Source organism: Zootoca vivipara, chromosome 3 (genome assembly GCF_963506605.1).
Source record: "Zootoca vivipara chromosome 3, rZooViv1.1, whole genome shotgun sequence".
Taxonomy (NCBI): domain Eukaryota; kingdom Metazoa; phylum Chordata; class Lepidosauria; order Squamata; family Lacertidae; genus Zootoca; species Zootoca vivipara.
Genome location: NC_083278.1, coordinates 40,038,011 through 40,061,693, shown reverse-complemented (window position 1 = coordinate 40,061,693; position 23,683 = coordinate 40,038,011). Strand labels below are relative to the sequence as shown.

The 23,683-nt window shown below is 42.5% G+C and overlaps 1 long non-coding RNA gene and 1 other non-coding gene across 4 annotated transcripts; both read left to right on the top strand.

The window, feature by feature from the left end:
- The first annotated feature begins 18,578 nt into the window (after positions 1-18,578).
- Positions 18,579-23,631, top strand: LOC118082281 (uncharacterized). 3 transcript variants are annotated; one of them, XR_004692229.2, is made up of 7 exons: positions 18,579-18,607; positions 19,690-19,745; positions 20,728-20,787; positions 21,610-21,633; positions 21,839-21,941; positions 22,994-23,064; positions 23,343-23,631. It is a non-coding gene; the product is annotated as an uncharacterized LOC118082281 (long non-coding RNA). The 3 variants fall into 3 exon arrangements; XR_004692230.2 differs by lacking the exon at positions 18,579-18,607 and adding an exon at positions 18,622-18,661; XR_009557324.1 differs by lacking the exon at positions 18,579-18,607 and adding an exon at positions 18,889-18,911.
- On the top strand, positions 21,680-21,753 carry LOC118083288 (small nucleolar RNA SNORD50). The gene has a single exon (XR_004692364.1). It is a non-coding gene; the product is annotated as a small nucleolar RNA SNORD50 (small nucleolar RNA).
- Positions 23,632-23,683: the final 52 nt, after the last annotated feature.

Below are 23,683 nucleotides of genomic sequence, written 5' to 3'. Positions count from 1 at the left end.
GACATGGTGGGGTAAAGAAGCAATGTTCTTCCTTAGGGTGGAAAAAAATCAATTAGAGACCAAAGCATCCACAGAGAGACCAAACAGTTAACACTACTGTGCACTTACAAAAAAACTTCTCCATGAAATATCTCCCCCTCTGCAAAAAAAAAAAGTATGAAAATAAAAGGGCATAAAATGTTTAACTTGTGAGTGCATTGCATTGAAATGATGAACTGCAGAGCTTTGCATAAGCAGCTGTATACATGACTGATCTTGCCATTTTCTCTACAAGCTCTCCATAAATTCAGGCTCCCTGTTGGCACCAAACCGATGCCCTAAATGCACCATAAGTAATCGGCCATTTCAACAGTAGTAGCTGGGCATTAAGTAGCAGGGGATTCCGTCAAGCGTTCCCTAATGACAGTCAGTAGCGTTCTCGTTCACATCATTTACAAGATTAAGGAGCACACTTCCAAGTTTACTTGTGTCAAATGATGGAGAAAATATATACAAAGAATCCTCGTTACTCTATTTTCTGAAACTGACAGCTTAATCAGTTATAGCTGCCATTTGAAGAAGTTTGCTAGGAATTCACAGCAGTTCATTTTCTGACAAGACAAACAACACCTTGTTGGTAGGAACAAGAGAGATATTTAAGTGGCTTGTATTGGTGAGGTATAGCACCTAGATGCCACAGGGCCAAATTCAGCCCTCTAAGAGGTGCCAGCTCCCCTCTATAGTGCAGTGAGAGGAGTGTTTAAAAGCACATGGTTCATTATGATTAAATTCAGCATTCCCATCGTGGATACCATAGAAATTTATTAACGGTATTAATACACTGATTAAAAATATCCATTAACCATTCAAAAACTTTGCCTGGTTATTTGCTTCATTTTGTTGACTACACTCACACACACACACACACACACAGAGAGAGAGAGAGAGAGAGAGAGAGAGAGAGAGAGAGAGAGAGAGAGAGAGAGAGAGAGAGAGAGAGAAATTGAATACTCACATTAAAGTGTTGGGAATACACGCGGCCACTTTGCTTAACAGCATGGCAGCATTCAACCTAGGAAGGAAAAACACAATCAGAAAATACAGGTATGATACAAGGACAGACACATCATCAGCGTTCCTGGAAGCTCCACCAGCGCCCACCTGGTCACATGCCACCCACACATGGAAGGAGACAATGAACACACAGTGATTGGGACAGATCCTCAACATGTACTCCTGTATCACCACAAAATGATGTGTATCAGACATTTTATAAAGGCATGATACTATTTCATAAAACATTTCCCTGTAACATTCTGAGGTTCCCCCCACCTCCGCCATCTTTGCTCATTTGTATTTGCTGAGGTATCCTCTCCTGCCTCCTTAATTCTGAGCACAAGCCAATATCTTTAGGTAGGTAGCCCAAGATAGCCGTCTGCCTAATCAGATGGACTTGTTCCCCAGTTCCATCAATTATTACCCCACTGGATCCATGCAACTGGTTCAGGGGCTTATCTTTAAAAAAAAACACCACGATTCCCATTTCAAAAGAGCTAAAGCAATAGGATTAATAATATTCCTCTGTTTCCCTAATGAACCAGCTCGTCTGTGGGAGATATTTAAGAAACATTTCAGCATCTACTTGCCTGTAAACATGGCGGGCTGGTTTGTTTCCTTCTCTAATCCGTTTCGTGAAGGTAGTCTTCCCCAACCAGGTTCTTCATCCCTGACCATTGGCTATGCTAATTGGGGCTGGTGGAAGTTTGAATCTAAGAACAGTGGGAAGCCACAGCTTCTCTGCCCCTGCTGTGTAATGTATTACATTCAACAGGGGTGTGGAACTGTTTTCCGCCTGAGGACCACATTCCCTCATGAGCAGCCTTCCAGATTCCACATTCCGACAGGGGGTGGAGCTAGAGGCCAGAATGGGTGGAGCAATGGATGTAAATCTTACCTTGCACAGTAGAGTACATTCTAGTTGCATGGAAGCATCCCGAAAGTTCCCTATCCCTTTTTACAAGATCTTTTTATTCCTAAAAAAAGAGAATAAAGTTCTTAGAATCCTTCCTAGCCATAAGCATAAAGCAGTGAAAGCCGTCGCTTTATTGTAGGAAACAGTTAACGGGTAAGTGGCAGAAACCAATAGAACATTTTCACTCTGGTGAGAAAAAGCAGAGAGTTAACCACCAGACACAAATTTGTCACAGGAAACGGGCGGCTTGACATTTCAGATATTATACATATGCCCCAAAGCCCTCCAAATTCAAGCCGAAAAAGTTCTGTGTAGCTCCGAATAAAGCAGCAGCAATAAAATGGATAACTTTTAAAACAACAGAAAGCTGTAACTGGGAAGCAGTATGGGGGGTGGGAGGGAGATGGATCAACATAGCATCCTTGGTACTTCTGCTAAGCTTTGGAAAAATCCATAGGATTAATCTTCTATATTCTGCTTTCGAATTGTTTTAATTCTATACAGGGCATAGGGAAAAGCCTACCTGTTTAAAAAAGATATACATAGCCATGGTGGAACAATCTCAGTTCTGATCACAAATCTGCTGGAAATCAGCAAAGCCAGGAGCTTTAGTTAAGCAGGGATTTATATGACTGAATAAAACCACAGTACTTATCATCCCCTTGTCACAGGGAGCAGTACTTCCAAATCAGAGTGAGCATGCTGTAAGACTTGATGCAAGAGATTAAATTAATTTACCTGTGTTGCTGTGCTATCATAAGCATCCCTTGCTGCTAGAGCAATTGTGTCGCTCTTAAAACAAAAACCTGCCTTGGTTCACTGGGGCCCCATCTGACCTCGCAAGGAAAGCAGTGGGAAACAGACCACATACAAACAGCCAATGCAATCTAAAGTCAGCACTGGAATCTTGCCTTTTCACCTCCAGCTATGAGTATAGTTTAAATTTCATTCTGATAAAATGCCGCAATCTTTGGCTGACTCTGAACCTAATTTGTTGTAACTGAACCAGAGAAGGATTAGAAAGTCTAGTGCGGCATGTTTCATCGCAGGTCTGGTAAATACATCTTTTTTCCATGTCTGCCCACCACCACCCCTGGGCAAAAGAAAGAATGCATTCCTGACCTACAGTCCTTCCCATTCTAAGTATGATGAATGAATGCTTAAAATAAAAACTCGTAGTTTAATAAGACATATTCAAAGGGGCATTGGGGGGGGGGGATGAGCTATTTAATAATATATTTCTAGATTGATCCAGGTATTTACTTGTCCTGTGGCAGTTTCCTTAGTCCTTTGCAAGTAATCAGTTCAGACTGCTGTAAAAAGCCATTTTCCTCTCCCATGGCAGCCGCATTGGAGGGTGTATCTGATTCATAGAATTGTAGAGCTGGAAGAGATCCCAAGAGCCACCAAACTCCCTGCAATGCAGGAATATTAACTAAAGCATCCAAGACAGATGGATATCCAACCTCTGCTTAAAAAATCTCTAATGGAAGAGAGTCTACCACCTTCTGAGGAAGTCCATTCCACTGTTGAACAGCTCTTACCATCAGAAAGCTTTTCCTTATGTTTAGCTGGAATCTCCAAAACAAGCTTGCTCCATGTGGCAGCCCTTTAGATATTTGAAGGTGGTTCTTATATCTCCTCTCAGTCTCCTCTTATCCAGGCCAAACATACCCAACTCCCCCTAAGCATTCCTCATTAGGAAGACAGAAAGAAAAACACACTGACTTCATCCCACCCATCATCCCAGAGAACAGCAGCTTCTAAAGAATGCAACCCTTGACAAAATAAAAGGCTTCTCTAAATCCACCCAGGTCTGTTCACCATCATTATCTGACTGCAATCTGCAAGCAATCATATAGCAGCCTTATAGTGAAAACTTGGCATCATCACAACCAGCATCCATTATTACCTATATGCATTAAACATTAGTTATGGATAGCTGTAAGAACCTGAAACTGGCAAGAGTAAGAAGCATCAGCAAGCACAGAGGGCAGAGGATCTAGACCAGGGGTCCCCAAACTAAGGCCCGGGGGCCGGATGCGGCCCAATCACCTTCTAAATCCGGCCCGCGGATGGTCTGGGAATCAGCATATTTTTACATGATAGAATGTGGCCTTTTATTTAAAATGCATCTCCGGGTTATTTGTGGGGTGTTATAAGCAAAAATCTGCCCTTATTCCCTTATGGGGTACACAAGAGCCCTTATTGGGTTCTCCATCAGTCGGAGAATATAACAGAGGCCAACCAGAGAATTGTGAGAAGCAAAGCCTTTATTTTTGCTGTTGCAACAGGGTCCTTCCCCTCACGCAGGAGAACAAAGAAGGAGCCCCAAACAAAGGTGTCGGATTTGGGGTCAAGGTTTTTCATCAGGAGCATAGGAATTAGTTCAAAAAAATATTTCAAACTATAGTCCGGCCCCCCACAAGGTCTGAGGGACAGTGGACCGGCCCCCTGCTGAAAAAGTTTGCTGACCCCTGATCTAGACAGTGGATGAGGATTAGTGAGGGCAAGAATCCCTCCCCTGAATCTGAAAACTAAATCACAGGTTCTCTTACCATATGCCAAATCCTCCCTGCTCCCCCACTTCTGTGGCTGTGCACACACTATACTTTTAAAGCATATTCAGAGCACATTATTTCAAAGAATTCTGGGTGCTGTGGTTTGTTAAGGGTTGCTGGGAATTGTAACTCTGCTTGGGGTAAAACTCTAGTGCCCAGGATTTTTTGAGGGTTTAAAGGAGTAGTGTGTGTACATGGCTCATACCAAAATAAAAACTTAGTTGGTCTTTAAGGTGCTACTGAAGGAATTTTTTTATTTTACTTCGACCCAGACCAACACGGCTACCTACCTGTAACCATGGCCTAAGGTGTAAGCCAGGTTGGGAAAACTGTGGCTTTCTCAAATGTTGGTAGACTGCAACTGCCCCGTTGCCCCTGCCCATTGCCTAGGCTGGCTGGGACTGAGGAGAGTCAGGACTCGGCTACATTAGTAAAGAAAAAATATTTTATATGCGTTATAAGACCATGACACCAGATGGCGCTGCGGAGTTCCATCTTTCGCCAATGTGATTTTGCACATTGAGGTTTACAACGCGTTACCCCGAAATGCTTTTTTGATGCATCTAGATCCAGCCTTGGTGTCCAAAACCTCTGGAGAGCCATATGTTCTCCATTCCCCTGGGATTTAAGTGAGGGTGTTATTTCTAATAACACACACAGAGGTAACTTGCCAGTGAATAGCACTAATTGACTATGCATGTTACCTGACACAAAAAGGTGTTAATTAGTTTCAAATGATGCAATTGTGAATAAAGTCAATATGCATGTGTAAAAATAAAATTGTTCAGAAGCAAAATGAAAAAACCACCTGGGTTTTTTTTTAATGATGCACATACATCGTAACAAGCACCACCTTTCCTTCTTGTGAGCTCCCATTCAAGTATTTAAGACTCTGCATTTTATGAATGGCTGGTGAATGGTTGCTGGCTGGCTCTGTGTTCATTGCATAAGTGAATGTTGTACAAGGCATAGAGTTTGTATTTGCATAGAGAGAAACTAAATATTAGAGAAAATGACTCTACACTAACCTTTCCCCTGACATGCTTGTTGTCTATCCACAGGACTTTTGTGTACAGAAACCAAAAGTTTTCTATGTGCAGAAGTATTCATTTATGTGAATATCCCTCAGCACTCTGAAGCGCTTCGATCTGGACTCAGGTTTACCATCTAGGCCTATGTGTGCATGTGTACAAACGGAAGTACACAAATTAACAAGGCCTTGGGAATGGGAGAACTCTCTGGAGATATGTATATAGATCCTTTCCCATCTTGTCCTCTCCGGTTCCCTCTCTCTCATTTTTCAGAGTCAGAATTCCAGCTGTAAGCACACCAATGTTGATTTATCACCTAATATGTTGCTCGGCCAATAAAGCGAGATGAGCGCAACCCCAGAGTCATCTGCGACTGGACCTAATGGTCAGGGGTCCCTTTACCTTTACCTACGTTGCTGATGCAAAAAATGGCACATGTCCCATGCGGAGTGACCTTGCAGTCTAAATAATATTGAGAGAAGTGTGTCAAGAATGAGAAGCACAGGCGGCAGCACAGTGCAGGTTTCTGCAAGTTTTTTTAAAAATCAATTCATGATACCCAGGAAAATAGAGAGGAAAATAATTGAAGATGGGCTTGCTGCTGTAAACAGCAGTTTATATAGAGTCCTTCCCCTCCATAATGTGACCATGCCCTGGTGCTATTATTAGCTGATGACATTGATGACGTCATTGGCTGCTACTGTTGGGGTGGAGGAATATGCAAGGCAAGAACTTAAGGACATGGGCTAAGTCGATGTTACAGAGGGGAAGAAGGTATCCCTGGTGTTTCATTGTGACCTTATGCTGCTTTAACATGATTCATCCTTTGCAACAGAGAAAATAAAGACTTGGCATGCAGTAGCAAGATTTGCATTTCATCTTTATGAACAGGTTGTCATAGTAACCCAAAACCCAAAACTAAATAAAATTATTGTATTGGTCTACTTTTGTATGGACCTCTATACCTCCTCTGTATACCACCATTCTGCTCCATATTAATTTATTCCAGAACAGTTTCCACCTGCAACCATTCCAGACTCGCAATCATTAATGTAGGTTAGAAGCCACACATCTGTCTGCATTGAAAAGTATTTTTTGGAAGAAGTGATAAATCATATTTTGACATGTTTAGGCTCTCTGATATTAGACACAAATAGATTGCCTCATTTGTGTCACAACACAAGCTTATCCACATCTGTTCAGAAGTGAGGCCCATTTAATTCAGTGAGGCTTACTTCCAGGAAAGTGTGTAGACAGATTAGAACAGGCATCCCCAAATTGCGGCCCTCCAGATGTTTTGGCCTACAACTCCCATGATCCCTAGCTAAGAGGACCAGTGGTCAGGGATGATGGGAATTGTAGTCCAAAACATCTGGAGGGCCGAAGTTTGGGGATGTCTGGATTAGAGCCTTAAATCTGTGTTAATTGAGCTTAAAAGTGACTACGGAGAATCAGAATCCAGTTTATTTTTTAAAACTATCCAATTTTTTTAAAAAAATAACGAGGAAGGTCTTTAAGCACAATGAAATAACATTAAATAAAATGTAGAGAATGTATTTTGCCATCTGATCCTTACTTTAGTTTCTCATTTGTATCCCTTTTTTTCTGAAAAATCTCACAATAAGAAGATCATTCCATTTCATTTCTAATTTCTGTACTGCCTTGCTACATTATTGTGCTCAAGGTGTCTGACAGCCCACACAGAAACGATAAAATGTAAAACAAAAACCACACTGCCGTCCTAACAGTTCAAAAGAGAACTAAAAGCAAGTTAACAAAATTCAGTAACCCATTTCTTACCCAGTAATAAAAAGCAACAATGAAACAATACTTTGTAAAAAGGTACTCAGAGAGCACAAGGTTAGGAATTTTTTTGCAGCTCTAAGCAAAGGTCAAGTTTAGCCTTCCCAAAGCGGTCCATCTGCTGTTGGACTTCGGCTGACATCAGCCCAAGCCTTGTGTGGTCAATGGTCAGAGATGATGGGAGCTGGTGTCAAATACCTCTGGAGGATGCCAGTTTGGGAAAGACAAGTTGTGAGGTCATGAACACAGCCAAAAAGAATAGTCCTCTTACATTTTTTTTTTTTTTGCTGTATTGTGTATATATGCCAGAGAGGTCCAACCAATTCCTGCTTCCCCAATATGTGCTTCTCTTTTAAAAGGTGTGTTTCTTTTTTAGACATTAATAGCACAAAACTATGTACATGTACTCATGTCAGCAAATTTCACTGTGTGCAGTGGGGCTTACTCACGGGTAAGTGGGCACAGGATTGTAGCCTCAGGTACCTCGTGTACACACTAAGAATCTACATAAGGTCTAGGGGTAAGCTACTTCGCTGAGAAAATTTCGTATTTTCTACGATGGAGTTCTACAGGACAGACTTTATTAGTCATTGCTAGATTCCCACAAAGAAGCCAAAGGCCACTTCAGTCTATCACAAAAGGGATGCAAATTGGCCTGATCTAGCATCTGAATGGAAACGGATCATGGAGAACTAAATTTTAAAGCATACATTTATGTGGGAAACAAAGATATCATCTTGCTGAAATAAAATTACCTTGGAAAGAAAACATTCTACTGTTTGGAAGAAACAATTTGCATAGAATAGAATAGAATAGAATAGAATAGTCATAGAACGGTTTGCTAAATATAGCAACTTTGAGAATGACTATTTCTGTGTGTGTATTTTGAAGGAGGAAAGGCATATTGACTTTAGCGTGTTGGTTATCATTATTATTTTTGTAATAACTACTTGTTGGATTTTAACAGATTGCTGGCAATGTTTTCCAGATATACAAAACAGCTTATGCTTTCAGTTTGTCACATTTTACAACCTCATAGCAAAAATGCAATGCAAGACGAAGTGCCAAATCATTTTGCCCAATGCTGTATAATTAATTGTTTCTGCTTATAGAGAAGTGAATAATTTAGTTTTCGGAGCATGGGAAATGTGTCTGCTCTCATTTCACAGGAAATTGTACATATGTAGAAGAAACACAGAGTAGCATAGCAATGGGCGGCAGCCACCAGCTAGCAAGATTTTAAAGAGAAGCTGGATGACCATCTGCCATGGATGCTTTAGTTGAGATTCCTGCACAGCAGACAGTTAGACCAGATGACCCTCAGGGTCCCTTCCAACTCAGCAACTCTATGATTCTTTGATTCCATATAATAGCACTATATTTAACACTATATATGCCAGTATGGTGGCCTTCAGATGCTTTAGACTACAACTCCCTTCAGCCCCAGCAAGCACTGCCAATGTTCATGAACTGTGGAAGTTGTAGGCTTGCTTTTTGACAACCTCACACACCTTATTTGTTGGTTTCATACTATTTGGCATAGTACTGCTGGGCAGTAGCTGCTTGTTTGATTATTGTTAATATGTGATTGCACTGGAAGTGCTTACTACATTTGATTGATGTTAACTGATAATTATAAGAGCATCAGAGAGCACTCTGTGTAAGCTCTCCTCTTAGGATTTGGTTCATCTCTAAAATAATAGATACAGTATATTCCTGTGTATAAGACTACTTTTTAACCCAGGAAAATCTTCTCAAAAGTTGGGGGTCGTCTTATACGCTGGGTCGTATTTCTTATACGGCGAGTATATCTCAAACTCTATATTTTAACTGGAAAAGTTGGGGGTCGTCTTATACGCCCAGTCGTCTTATACCCCGGAATATACGTGTAGTTTTACACACCACTCCTATCTCCAAACACTGCAAGATCCCAGGGGCTGCAGGCAGACTTTAACCCAGGGTTTGTGTTTCCTGTGGGACACTAAGGCACAGCAGAGACTGCAGTGTCCTTATGATGTATGGTTTGTTTACACATATACACAACCTAAAGCCTACAATGGAGGGGTCCACAACATTCCTTCTCAAAGAAGTTCTGTTCCTCTCTTAGGCACAGCAGCATCCTTGCCTTCCCACCTGTTCTAACTTGCAAACTTAAGCCCTGGTCTCTTGTAACACAGGGAGGGGCCTCCCCTCCCCTGATATGCTGTTGTGCTAATGTTCTGTTGTCTTAATGGCTCCCTCCCCCCAGGTGGTCACTTCACAAGTCTGTGACAAAACCCAGTCATTTAGCTCGCCACAGACCTATAACAATACTGTTTTGAATCTGGGGTGCAAGACACCCTAAATTCCAGATCAAATTAGTACTAGAATTAAAGTTTGGGCATCAAAGCTAATTTCCTTGGAGGTGATAGTTAGACTTGAGTGTTTATTTGAGCCATACGCCAGACCTTGTGAATCCTTGAAGTGTGAAAGCAAATTGACACAGGTAATTTCCTTTTGAGGTGTTATCCTGGGGATGAGCCATTTAGGTGACACAACGGATGAAAGGGCAAATTTCATTTGCAAAGGTGTGGGTTTCCTCCCTCCCTCAACTGGGAGTTGGTTTAAAAGACAGTACCAGTGTTTTAGGGCAAGTTAGAGTTTAGAAGGGCAGTTAGAGGTTTGCAAGTACATAAACTGGAGAGGGGGCAGGGCATGATGCTTGCTGTGCATTTGAGTGCAAGGCTAAGGCTACGGAAGAAGCAGGGATCTTGTGGGGTGTCAATGCTGTGAGCCCTTTCATCTAGGGTGCAGGTTTTATATGTGTGTAAATAAACCATATATCATAAAGAAACCAAAGTCTCCACTGTGCCTTATTGTCCAACAGGAAACATAGACCCTAGGTTAAGGTGCACCTGGTACCCCTGGAATCTTGCACTGCTCAGAGAAAGGGCTGGCATGTAAAAACACATTCCTGTGATTAACAAAGCAATAGTGTTCTTTTTTTATTTATGCGGCATAACATTTTGGCTTCCACCTTCATCAGCTGCTCTGAAAAGAGTGAAGCGATGTTGCAAAATTACAAACCTTCCACTTCCAGTGACCAGTTACAAAACGTAAATATGCTTATAGCATGGCTGTGATTTTTTGATGGGTGAATTTAAATTGTGATGTCACGTTCCTTTCAAGATAAATTGAAGTTAGCAGAGGTGGTGTTTACCATCATTCATCTTATGAATGAAAACTGGAGAATTCAAAAGAGGCTTGATGTAAGAACAAAACGCATACAGCTGGTGGGGGTAGCTGGATCAGGACCATTGCAATGGGGACACAGAGTTTTAACCCTATTCCCATACATGATATGATCCCTGTCATAATTTGTATCCTGACAGATCTGTTTGTCTGCTTTTAAAAAGCAATTATGACAGCAAGCAGGGCTGAGCTTAGAGAAGAGGGAGCTGGGTGCTTGCCCTGGGTGCTGAGCTAAAGGGAGTGCTGGCCTGAGCTTGGGATCCGCAGTGAGCTACAGGCTTAGGGGAAATCAGTAACTGTTTTTAACCTCCCACCCAAGCTGCTTACAAACATGATTTTGCATCAATTAGCTTTAAAGTGTGTTTGCTTTTGAATTTCCATTTGATGTTTGATGTCATTTGTTCTAGATGAATGAGACACAGCTTTGAGGCGGCATTATGATGAAGTACTAACAAATCCAATAAGCACTATGGGGGGGGGCATAAAATAGGTCAGGATCAGGGGTAGCGTAAAGGGCTCTAAGTCCAGCAGGGAACCCCACTGACATGAGCCCCTGGAACTTGCTGCAATGAGGAGCCAAACTCACAAAGCGAGGGGAGCTCATGGAGTGTGTTTTGCCTTCCAAAACCTGGAGCCAATATTTATCAGGAATGGATACAAAGAAACCCAGGGAGGAAACCAGGAATTGGTTTTTGTTTGAAAGGACTGGGAGCTCAGTTCACTATTTTACACTTGGCTGCAGCTGCCAGCCTTTGAGGTTCTCTGAAAAAAACTGAGTAGCTCCAACAAGCTGGAAGTCCACCTGCCGCTGCCATAAATGAAAGAGAAACAAAATCTACAACAAGAGGTCAATTTCAATACTGCATAACTTTTGATAACTTTCAAAGTCTGGATAATGATTTCAAAATTGGTAGGTGGCATAAGCCTTGCTTATGTTTGACTCTTGCAAGGTGGTTGCTAGGCTCAGTCACATAGTTACTAGAGCTCCATATTTCAGGCCAACGGTAACATTAAAAATTAAGACGCGCCGCAAATTTTAACAGGCACTGAACAAAATCTCTAAGCAGCCAGATAAATATCACCAGATGTGATGCACACCACTCAAAGTGGAATGGTTACCAAAGTGGCCAAATAAAAGGGTAAGGGGGGCTCTGAGGTGAAGAGACTATGGCCCCATCCGCTCTGTATGTTTCAAGCAGTATCATACCACTTTAAACAGTCATGACTTTCCCCAAAGAATCACAGGAATGGTCATTTGTTAAGGGTGCTGAAAGTTGTTTAGAGACCCCCTTTCCTCTCACAGAACTTCAATTCCCAGTGTTGCCTGGGAAGAGGGCTTGATTGTTAAACCACTGGGGAAATGGTAGCTCTGTGAGGAGAATATGGGTAGCCTAGCAGTGAACTCAGTTCTCCAAATGTAGCCAAAAGGACATCGATCCCATATGAGAGATATAAGCACACTTGGGGGAATCCAACCCTTAAGGGAGGAAAAAACACAGAAAGAGTCTGGTGAGGACTGAGCATTCTCAACGGTCACAGAATGATGACTGATCATGAGAGGAAAATGGATTGCAGTAACTAAAGGAAGTCAACTAAATTCCATGCTACAATATTTCCATCTGTGTCCTACTTTGTTGTTGTTGTTAATAATGCTTCTTGCTTGACTCTTGGTTTAGAAAAATGGAAGCTTACTGTGGCCATTGGGCTGCTGTGAGTTTCGTAAGGCTACATCCATAAGAGTTCTCCTACTGCTTTAAACAACTCTGGCCATCTTCCCTTACTGCCCCTTAAGGCTGGAACTCTCTCCTTATCCGTTTCCCCTTTATGTCATGCCTTTTTGAATTGTAAGTCTATGGGCAGGGAACGTCTTGTTTGTAGTGATCTGGAAGCCCTTTTGGGCTGAAGACCTAGATAAAAATAATAAAACAATCAAATAAATAAAGTAAGATTCCCTTGCTGGCCTTGTGCTCCTCTGCTGTGCCAAGATATTACGGTCAATCTCATCTAGGCCTTTCCAGTAGAGGCATCACAGTGATGGGCTGTCATTATAGTGTATTTGTATACAGACAAATATATGTTGACATAGAGTAGAAGATTTGTAGGATCTGTAAAACGAGAAACCATTTCCCTCTCCATCACACCATGCTTGTGCAAAATCTGTTTAACCTGTATCCATTTTGTGAGAACTTTCACTACCTTTTCTAGTGAGGAATTATTATTATTATTATTATTATTATTATTATTATTATTATTATTATTAATAGAATCCATCAGAGAAAACTGTTAATTTCAAAAGAGCCAGTGAATATAGTGAACACAACTTATTTCAACATATTCACTCATCATCTTTTAACTAGAGTGTCCTAGAATGGGTTTGCCAGCTGAGACAAATTCAATCAAAAACTTCAGATTAATTTTAAACCACTTTCTCACACAGGAATAGCAAAAGAAATAGAACAGGTTCCAGAAATCTACTGTATTTTGCCTAAACGGAGTAACTACGGTAAATACCTTGTGTTTAATTGCCCCCTGCCGGTCATAAGTATATATTGCTGTCCAAACTATGAATGAATTCTGAAAGTATGTCCTGAAGAGTAATGTACTGTACTTGAAATATGTGCAAAGTTTGCTGTCTGGGATCCATAAAATTTGATCAATGTCTTCAGGCCAGCAAGGTGATCCTCCTAATGTCCAACTCTGGGCAGCTCTGTATTTACTTACTTACTTACTTACTTACTTACTTACCTACCTTTGACTTACTTACTTACTTACTTACTTACTTACTTACTTACTTACTTGGTGCATTTGTATTCCACCTTCTTCTCCCTGTAGCTCAAGGTGGTGGAAATGGTTCTCCTCCTCATTTAATCCCAACAAGAGCCTTGGGAAGAAGGTTAGACTAAGAGGCAGTGACTAGCCAAGGTCACCCAGTGAGCTTAAGGCCAAGTGGGGATTTGAACCCTAGTCTCCCAGGTCCAAGTCCAACACTTTAGTTTGTGGACCATACTATTTTAAATTGTGAACCACAACTCAAAACACCACAAGCTTGATTAGATCCATTTTATCTCTTACCTTGTAGGGTTATTGTGCTTGGAGAAAGGGTGGAATACACATGGAATGCACACAATTTCTGTAGGGGATTACACAGAGACCAGGGCTGAACCGGAAACTGATCTCATCTACTTCATCTCAGTGTGTAGTAACTTATTTTTTTATTTTTCATACCTTGTCCCAGCTGGGTTATTGTACACTGAACATTTCCCCTCAGATACAAAATTTCAAAATTCTCCATTGCATACCTTTTCAGTTAATGGTGCTGGCAATAAACATTGTAAAAAAATAATAATCACTGCTTCAGTCTGCTTGGTAATAACTGCAGTAATAGCTCTTGCACCTATGATGATTACTGACAGCGTAGCTTTGTGCCGCTCAGTCTCAAGTTGCTTACACAGAAGCCTTTGCACAAAGAGCCTTTGACAAGGCTCCAATTATTATTTCATTCCTTTAATGACTGGAGGAGTTTAAAAGCAATCGGAGACTGTCAGAGTTTGGTTAACATATCCAGTGTGTGAAGGGAGGAAGGAAACATAAACTTTGGGTATCATCTGGTAATGGAAGTTTTTCTGCCTATCTTACTAATAGCCTCAGCTATGTGGATGCAATTCACAACATTTATTATATTAACTTCCAGGGAATATAAAATACATGTAGTGCACTTGAGTTATGATATGAAACTAGGCACAAACATAGTAACCCACTACAAACACACACACATGCCTCCCTAGTACAGTAATGTCTTTTTAGACTGTATACTTCTGCATTTCTTTGTTCTATGTGAAACAAGGCCTCGGTTATATAGCTAGGCAGGGATAGCGAGCCTGTAGCCTTCAGATGTTGTTAGATTCCCATCTGCTGCAGCCAGCATAGCCAGTGGTCAGGAATGATCAGAGTTGTAGTTCAACCCCTTAGTTGAGCTTGGGTATAGAAGCTATCATGCTGCCATGGGCATGATTGACATGAGATGATGTGGGTCTGAATCAGGGGCGTCTTACCCGTAGAGGCTAGTGGTGCGGGGCACCAGGGGGCAACGTTCTGGAGGGCGCAAGGGGAAGAGACGGAGGCTGGACGCAGCGCCTCCTAGCACCAGCTCACCGCCCTTGCCCGCCTCCGCCATGCCGTGCCAAAGCAGCACCGTGCCTGGAGCCTCCGTCTGCCATGGCCACCACGGCACGAAGCAGCCAGCTGAGCCAGGAGGCGCTGCGTCCAGCCTCCGCCCCTTCCCCACCGGAGGAGCCGCCCTCCAGCCACTGCCCTCCTCTTCTAGCCCGCTGGCAGTGCCGTCCTCCCTAAAAAAACTATGGGAAACGAGTGAGTGGGTGGGTGGGCGCCGGAGGTAGCTTTGCACCATGGCACCGGATATGCTTCAGATGGCCCTGGTCTGAATCCGCATCTACAGTGCTGTTCAGGTTCAGCATCAGAGGTCAGTGGGCACCTACTGAGGCTCATATCCAAGTAAGAGGCTCATTACTGGTCTTTGGAAGGCTCCAACTAAGCAAGCTATGGGGGCAAGGAGGAACAGTGACCTCTGCAACACCTTGACCTCTTGTTCTGGGAAGTGAGGTTAATTGGGTTGAGGCAGACGTGAGCAGATGGGCAGCAGGCAACAGAGATGAGGAGGTGGAGGTCAAGGACGCTCCATAACACTGTAATCCCTCTCAGCCTGGTGCCATCTCAGCACCACCGCCCTTCTTCATCATCCCCTGAGTGTTCTCTGTGTTGGGAAATGGTTCAAAGAGGGTCGGAGTTTGCAGCAGTGCTTTGAGGCTGGTTTGGGTTACTTCAGGGAACTTGGTTGCTGCGTGGATGAGGAAGGCAACACTCCTGGCTTCTTCAAATTTCTGCATCATCCTGGACACCAACACCTGTGTGCCAGAGGGTCATCCATCAGTAATAGTGCACTGCCATCTCCTGTTCATGGGACTGACCCAATTATTGGGCAGTACATAATAACCTTTCCTATTTAGCGCCTCATGTAAATATTTCCCATAAATCTAGAGTGCCCCCTTGTGTTGAAGATTTTTTTTTAGAGAGGGGAATGCAATGCACAATTAAAAGCTCACACTGATCAGGTCATGACAACCAGGTCCCATGAATGTACAGTACTATGCCACATATACTGTGTTACTATTTCCTTTACTTTTACTAGCAATCCTGCTCTTCTTAGGTTGGTAGACCATTGTTGTTTTAATGTAGTTTAGGACTTTTTGATGGGATTCACTGAGCTTCTTTGCACTCTCCTTTTCTTCTTCAGTATACAGTACTGAGTACTTTGCTGCCTCAAAGTCCAATCACCTTCCTAGCCAGTTCCTGCTTTTAATGTATTGATTTTTATTTTTATTTTAAAATGTGGGTCTTAATGGCTCTAGCAATATTCCAAGTTGGTTTTTTTTTATCCTTTATTGCCTGCATTTATTTTACCAAAGTTTGTTTCCCTTTTTGTTCTCCTCATTTGGGCAGATCTTCCATTTTCTGAACCAACACTCCTTGCCGCTAATAGCTTCCCTGACTTTGCTCAATAGGTATGCTGGCATCCTCTTGTGGTGCCTTTCCCAATTTGCAGTATGCATTACAGCTGAATTTCTTTTATTGTGATTTTCTATAAAAACCCTAAGTATTCTGGAAAGATTTGATCCTTAACTTTTTGCCTTTCAACTTCCTTTTTACCAAATTCCTCATTTTGAGGAAGTCTCCTCTTTTGAATTCAAATGTGACTGTTCTGGATTTCCTTAGCAATTGTCCACTTACAGACCCTGTTGAATTTGATAGCACTGTGGTCACTGTTCCCATTTGATTCAACCACACCTACATCTTGTCAGTTGAGATCATCAGACAAGACCCCCCTCCCTGTTGAGCACCCAGCACCTACTGAATACTTTTTTATTCCAGCAGGCATTTTTAACTGAAGTCTGATGTAATCAATGTTAACTTTTTCTGCAATGTATTTCTTGTATGCCACTTCAGAGATTATTATAGTAAAGTGGTGTGTAAACTGTTTAAATAGCAAATAGTTCAATGCAATTTTAAAAATAATTGTATAACAAGGGGAAAGGCATACTTGTATCTGAACATATTTTAATTGACACAGACCTCAATAAATAGCTTTAAACTCCATAAAATTAGCCTATTGCTAGGATGCTAAGTGTACAAGTTCTAAAAGCATGCCTTGAAATCCATATTAGGTGGCGCTGTGGTTAAACCACTGAGCCTAGGGCTTGCTGATCAGAAGGTCGGCGGTTCGAATCCCTGTGACGGGGTGAGCTCCCGTTGCTTGGTCCCAGCTCCTGCCAACCTAGCAGTTCGAAAGCATGTCAAAATGCAAGTAGATAAATAGGAACCGCTACAGCGGGAAGGTAAACGGTGTTTCCATGTGCTGCTCTGGTTTGCCAGAAGCGGCTTTGTCATGCTGGCCACACGACCTGGAAGCTATACGCCGGCTCCCTCGGCCAATAATGCGAGATGAGCGCGCAACCCCAGAGTCGGTCACGACTGGACCTAATGGTCAGTGGTCCCTTTACCTTTACCTTATGCTGTAGGGGGGAGAGGGAGGGAGGGAGGATGTTTTCGGCTGAAATGAAGTCCGACCTTGTATAGACAAATCACTAGTGGAAACGCCAACAGAAACCTTATACAGTACAGATTCCACACGATCATGAGGAATCCTGCATCTGGGCAGGACCTTTTCTCTTTGGCGTAGGGCAGCGTTTCTCAACCGCTGTTCCGCGGCACACTAGTGTGCCACGAGACGCTGGCTGGTGTGCCGCGACGTGCAGCGACGAGAAAGGCGATTTGCATTGTCACGTGCCTGGCGGCCGCCAATACTCACCAGAAAGGAAACCAGCCGGGTCACGACGCGGGGCGAGCGCAGCTCTCAACAGCCACCACCACGGGAGGGTGGTTTTAGACAAACTTAAAGAAGGTGGCTGGATGAGCTCAACCTGAAACTTGCTGAGCAAAGGATTGTGCTGGCAGAGAAATCAGCAGCTTGTGAAGCCTTATTACAGGAGATTGCAACCAACACAGCAATTGGCAAGTGTTTCTTACAGTCATAATTATATAGTCAATATAGGGCGGCACAGAGTTAATTTTTTAAACTTTTTTAATGGTGGTGTGCCTCGTGATTTTTTTCATGGAACAAGTGTGCCTTGGCCCAAAAAAGGTTGAGAAACACTGGCGTAGGGGCAGTGGAGCGGCTGTTATTTGTGGCTGCTCCACCCAGGTCTGAGACACATTACAGACTGGGGAGGCAAGAGGATGGATTGTAAACCCCTCCGCGGGTACTGTGAAAACAGACTCCTTTTGTCTGGATCTTCCACGTGCAAAGAGGGCGGTTGTCTTTGTATTGGTGCGCCTAACTGTGACGGCTTGTGTTTAATTTGCCAAGTAACTGCAAAAAGCGCCAGGAAACTTGCTCCCGAGTAGTAGGCCTACTGTTGAAGCGTACCTATGCAGTTCCTCTGAGTCAGCCTGGAGATTTCAGAGGGCCTGAAGGCAGCAAGAGGAGGAACGCCTCCCTCGGACCTTCATTCATTCAGTCCTCAAAATAAGCAAAAATAAACAAATCCTGCTTTGTGTTGGCTGGCAGTTTAGAAAATGCCTGGCTCCTTTTTTTTTATAAGTGTCTTATTTGGTGCTACAGCCCCTCCACCACGAGGTGGCTACGGACGAAGATGGAGGGAAGTGGGATCGGATCATAAAGAAACAGAATCGTTCAAAGCGCCATGGAGGGAGACCCCTCGAAACAAGCCGCGCCTCTCTGCTTCTGCACAAGAGGAATGAAAAAAGAAAAAAGTCCACTCGAAAGGCCTGCCTTTCACCTCCCTCCCCCCTCCGCGCGCCATCCCCGCTAGTCTCTCTCCTGCATCCAATGGGAGACGGGTGGGCGGGGCTAGCCTCGTTCTGCTCCGAGGATTCCTATATAAAGCACCGGGAGGCCGCGTGTTCGCTCTTTCGCCTGGACCTTTTGGAAGCAGGTGGGTGTTTGGTACGAAAGTAGCCGTTAAACGGAAAGGGCCGCCATTTTGTGGGTAGGTTCGTCACTCGCGCTCTCGCTGAAAAAACGGCGCTTTTAAAAATTATTTTCGCGAGCTTTCACTCGTCGTTAATGCACCCCCTGCCTCGATAGCTTATGGGGGGCAATGAATGAAGGCTGCGTGGGGGCCGCGAGCGACGTGGGGGCGCTGCGCGTGCAGGAATTTCCTGGTGGGGTGTTGTAGGCTGGGATTGGAAGGCTCCCTCGCACGTGGAGGCTTGAATTAAGAGGATAATTTTAATGAGGTAAAGTGGGGGAAGATCACTGTCTTATTGCATGGCTAAAAGGATTGAGCATTTTTTTTATCCCACGTCTTTTACTGCCGAATATCGCTCTTCCACGTGTCCCCCCCCCCCGCAAATTTGGAACAAATTAAAGTGGGGAAGCGCGTAGCTACAGGTAGGAAAACCACGAGGGAGGAAGAGGGGTTCTTGCCGCCGCTTCTGGGGATCTCGTCTCCACCCCGCGGCTGATATTTTACAAAAAGCACGAGGGGGGGGGCAAGAGAACGGACGAGCCCATCGTAAACAAATCCAGCTCTCTGTGCTGTAATTCTTAGCAACGGCCCTAAGTGCGTGCTAGGATTTCTCCCAAGTGAAATGAACGTGACTGAAATAGGTAGTTAGGGCTGGAATTGCCTTGGTTGCTTGGATCCCCAAGTAAAAGGCGTGCCTATTTAACATACACTAAACTTCTAACATACAGTAATCAGACTAATTTCATGAAATCTTGACTCTAATCTACTGTTTTAATAACTTTGTTCGCCTGCTGATTAAGATTTCACTTAATCATAGAATTGGAAGGGACCATGAGGGTCATCTAGTATGACCCCCTGCAATGCAGGAATCTTTTTCCATTACTTGAACTCACAGTGATTAAGTGATTAAGACTCATGCTTTACCAACTGAGCACTCCCTTGGCTATATCTGATGGAAGTGGACTTTAGTCCATGGAAGCTTGTGCCATAACCTGCATAGCTGTGTATTCTGATTTTAACCCTGTCTTATTTTATCTCTGTTCCAGGAGCTATGGGACTAAGATCTGTGCTACTATTTCAAAGACGCAAAATAAGCTCTTTGGTATGTATCCAGTACTCTGCTTCAAAATACTTGCATCCTTTAGCTAAAATTTTGAAAGTACTTCAGATATTAATTACATTGCAGCCAACTTTAAGTAGGTGTTAGACATTTGTGTACTTGGAATCCCTATTTTGGACAATAGTGGCATTACCTTATTAAAACACCTCTATTTCTGTGTGTGCTTGTCACTATCCTGCAAATGAATTGCTGAGCTGACCCTTCAGCTGTAACCTTCTGACTTGTACTGCATGTTCTTAACCATATACAACATAGCTCAGTACTGTATCCTGGATGCATAGTTCATTTTCTGAACATTCATGATTATGGTTTTAAAGGGGTGCCTGCTAAGGGAGCAGTCCTAACCCTGGAGACATGCTGCTGGTAGGAGTATGGAATTTGTGATTTCCCTCTGCTGGGCTTTCTCTGCCAATGCAGGTGCTCCTGTGTTTGCCAAAGAAGCATTGGCTATTGAGTTTCTGCTGGCAATAAGTTGGAGTAGAGCAGGGATCCATTGTATCTTATCTCAGCCCATATACTGGAAAGGGACCCAAATTGCTATGGGATGGCTGTTTCTGCCTGGAGTTGCTACAACAAGCATTGCAAAAATAATGCCCTAATCAACAAGGCAGCAGGGCTTTGGATGTGGTAGTGGCTCCAAGTGACCATGGACCCCCGTTAGAGTTCAGTAGCATCTTAGAGACCAACTAAGTTTGTTCTTGGTATAAGCTTTCAAGGTGCTACTGGACATTTTTTATATATCAACTGCATCAGACCAACACTGCTACCTACCTGAATCTAGAACCCTGTTAGAGTTGTTCTACTCATGCATTAAAATACAGAATTGAGGCAGAAGGAATTAATAGTTTTGTGATGAATCTTGTTTGCTGATTATGAGCCACAGTATTGGTATTCCCTGGCGTAATTCTTTTGTTGTGTATTACTACTTTTCCTGCTTCTGAACTTTACAAAATTTTATTTTCAGATTATGAAAACATCAACATATGTAGAAAAGTATTCTATGGAGAATAGTGGATTTTCTTAGGTATGTTAAAATGCTGTTTGGAGACTAAAGTCATTAACTGTAAGGTTACTGTTTGGGAACTCAAAACTGCTCCCTCTAGCTTTTGTAAGAGGATGAGAGATTGAGAAACTAGGGATAGGGAGAGTTCCATTGCTGTAACTTAAGTCACTGTAGTGTGGCTTGACTAGTGAACACCATAAGAGTTCTGGATTAGACCAAAGGTCTACCTAGTCCAGCATTCTTTTCTCACTGCCCAACCAGATGTGCACGGAAAACAGAGTGTGGGTGCAGTAGCAGTCTCCTGCATAATATCCTCCATGAATTTGTTCCATTTTAAAACCATCAGAAGTTGGCAGACATCACTGCATTTTTGGGTGTGAATTCCATATGTTAATTATGTGAATAAATACATTTGTCCCGAGATCTCCCACCATTCAGCTTTGTTGGGTAACCTTGGATTCTAATTTTATAAGGTGTCAAAACTAAAAAGCCCCAGATGTTGTAATCTTAGTTCATGTAAGAGTTGATCCAGCCCCGATAATTTATTTTTTTAAATCGGCACGTGCAAGTGTAACATTGTCTCCCTGCATGCCATGATTTGCAGACTGGATTCATGCAACTTTCCCTTGAGGGTTCTGTTGCATTTGTGCTGCTGTTTTCATGGCTTGCAAACTTGTTTTAAACCATGGTGTGCAGTTTGAGCTAAGGAAACATTGGTTTGCATGTTGTGTAAGAAATCTCTAGTTATCACTGTCTGCAGAATAAAAAGAAAATTGGGTTTCTTACCAGAAGAGAAATGAAAGGAAAAACATTTCCTTAATATTGCATTTTTTTTCTTTTCAGGCTTGAAGCTACTTTATCCTAAAGGTATGCGAGTTAAATTTTCATATTGAGAATGTATTTGCATTGGTTCAACCAGTGATGAGCCTATCCCGAACCTGATACAGTTTGATGAAAAACTGCCAATATGGATCCGGCTTCTGAGACTACCATCAGTAAACTAGTTTGATATGTAGATAATCTACCAAATTCTGTTGACGCTGATGCTACTTTCTCTGTGTTTCACTTAAAGGTCATAGAAGCTGAAATCCAGGTAGAAGTTGAGATGTGTTTCACCCCTGGTCCCCAGTTCCTAATTCCTAACATACATTAAGCAGATGGAATGTCTTGAATTGGTAAGTTGTATTCAAATGGGCAGGGGGGACATGCTGGTTTGGTGCTACTGCTTGAAGTGCCTTGGTGCGAAGTTAAACCTTCCTTGTGGACTTTTCCCAGGCAAGTGTTGGGTGGCCAGTATGTTGCTGTTACTAGACCAGGGGTTCCCAACAAAATTTTCTCGAGGACCCCTCATCAAGCCGCTATTGTGACAAGGACCCCCATTAATTCCTAATCCTAAAATTAAAAAGTGAGAGCCAAATTAAGAGTCTCTATATTTTATATTTATACGTTTTTTACAGTTCTTCATCTGTAGGCCTTTGTCGTTTTAACGAACCACTTTTTAACCAATGGTCCATTTTTAACTACGCGAACTGTAGCTTCCGCGAAAAACAACGCTTTGTTTACAAACACTACTGTTTTGCAAAGAGGCAGCGCGCGCCAGGGAGGAGGGAGGGGAATGGAGAAGACAGGGTACCTGCGCAGTAGCGCACAAATGAAGCCGACGCGCGCAAAGCATCTTTGGGAGCGTTAGTAGAATGCGCGCGCTGCCTCTTTGCAAAACAGTAGTGTTTGTAAAGTGCCACCTAACGGCATACAGCAGAACTACTGCCTCTATCTAATTCTAGTTTTGCGCTAGACTCTGCTCATGCAGGAAGTGGCCAAAACAAAAAATCTGTTATACGAAATATATTTAATATATTTTTTATTCTAATAGCATCTTGCGGACCCCTCTGGCATAGCTCGCGGACCCCTGGGGGTCCCCGGACCACCTGTTGGGAACCACTGTACTAGACAATGATCTGAGCACCTTCCAAGGAGTAGCTGCACCTTACCAGCCTTTGGTGAAGGGCCAGCAGAATTGCTACAGTCAGGAGGGGGAACCTTTTGATCCTCAGTTTGTTAGCAAAGGCCAAACAAAGCTTTTATCTTTCTAACTACCATTTAACTTCTGAGCTCAGTGTATAGACATGTCATAAAACAGGACTCTTAAATGTTCCAGATTTTTAATTAATATTTCCCTGTTGAATATAAAAGCTAATTAAAAGTTTCATCATTGCTTTCTGAACAGGGATAGGATGGAGACCCAAGCCTGTAGGCGGAAGACTGAGTTCCTTTTTACAGTGCCTATTGCAAAAACAGGTAAGAAAACATTGGCACATGTTGATCTGCAAAGCACTTGAGAATCAAAAGTAGCAACCAATAAAAACCATATAAATGTTTGAAGTGGACTCTATGATACGAATGAAGCTCCAACTGAATCCACAGTAATAAGACCTGAAACATTAAATAGTTCAGACTAGGAAAAAGTGTATGTTGCTTAAATTTATTTCTACTGCTTTTAAATTATTGAACTAGAGTTCAATAGATGTTTTAATAATCTGCATTAATCGTTTTTTAAATTGTGTTTACTTTTTCAGTGATAAGAAGTAAATGCATCAAACAAGCTTATCTGGAATCTACCTGAATGAAGTTGCAGTGTGCCTCCATTAATGAATATCAGATCAATAATTAATAATGAAATATAAATGAAAACCTTTCTTGCAATTAAATGTTTATAACAATTATATGTACACTGGCTTTGCTATATTCAAAGTTTGATGTTCTCAAATGGTTCTTATGTCATGGGATCTTATGTGGCTCTTGAGAATGAAGATTAAAGCAATGTTTCAGAATAAAACTTTATAATGTATTCTTACTAAAGAAAGTTTTCTGAATAATTTAATTGGTGGAACTCGAGCAGTTGCAGCACTAAAATGGT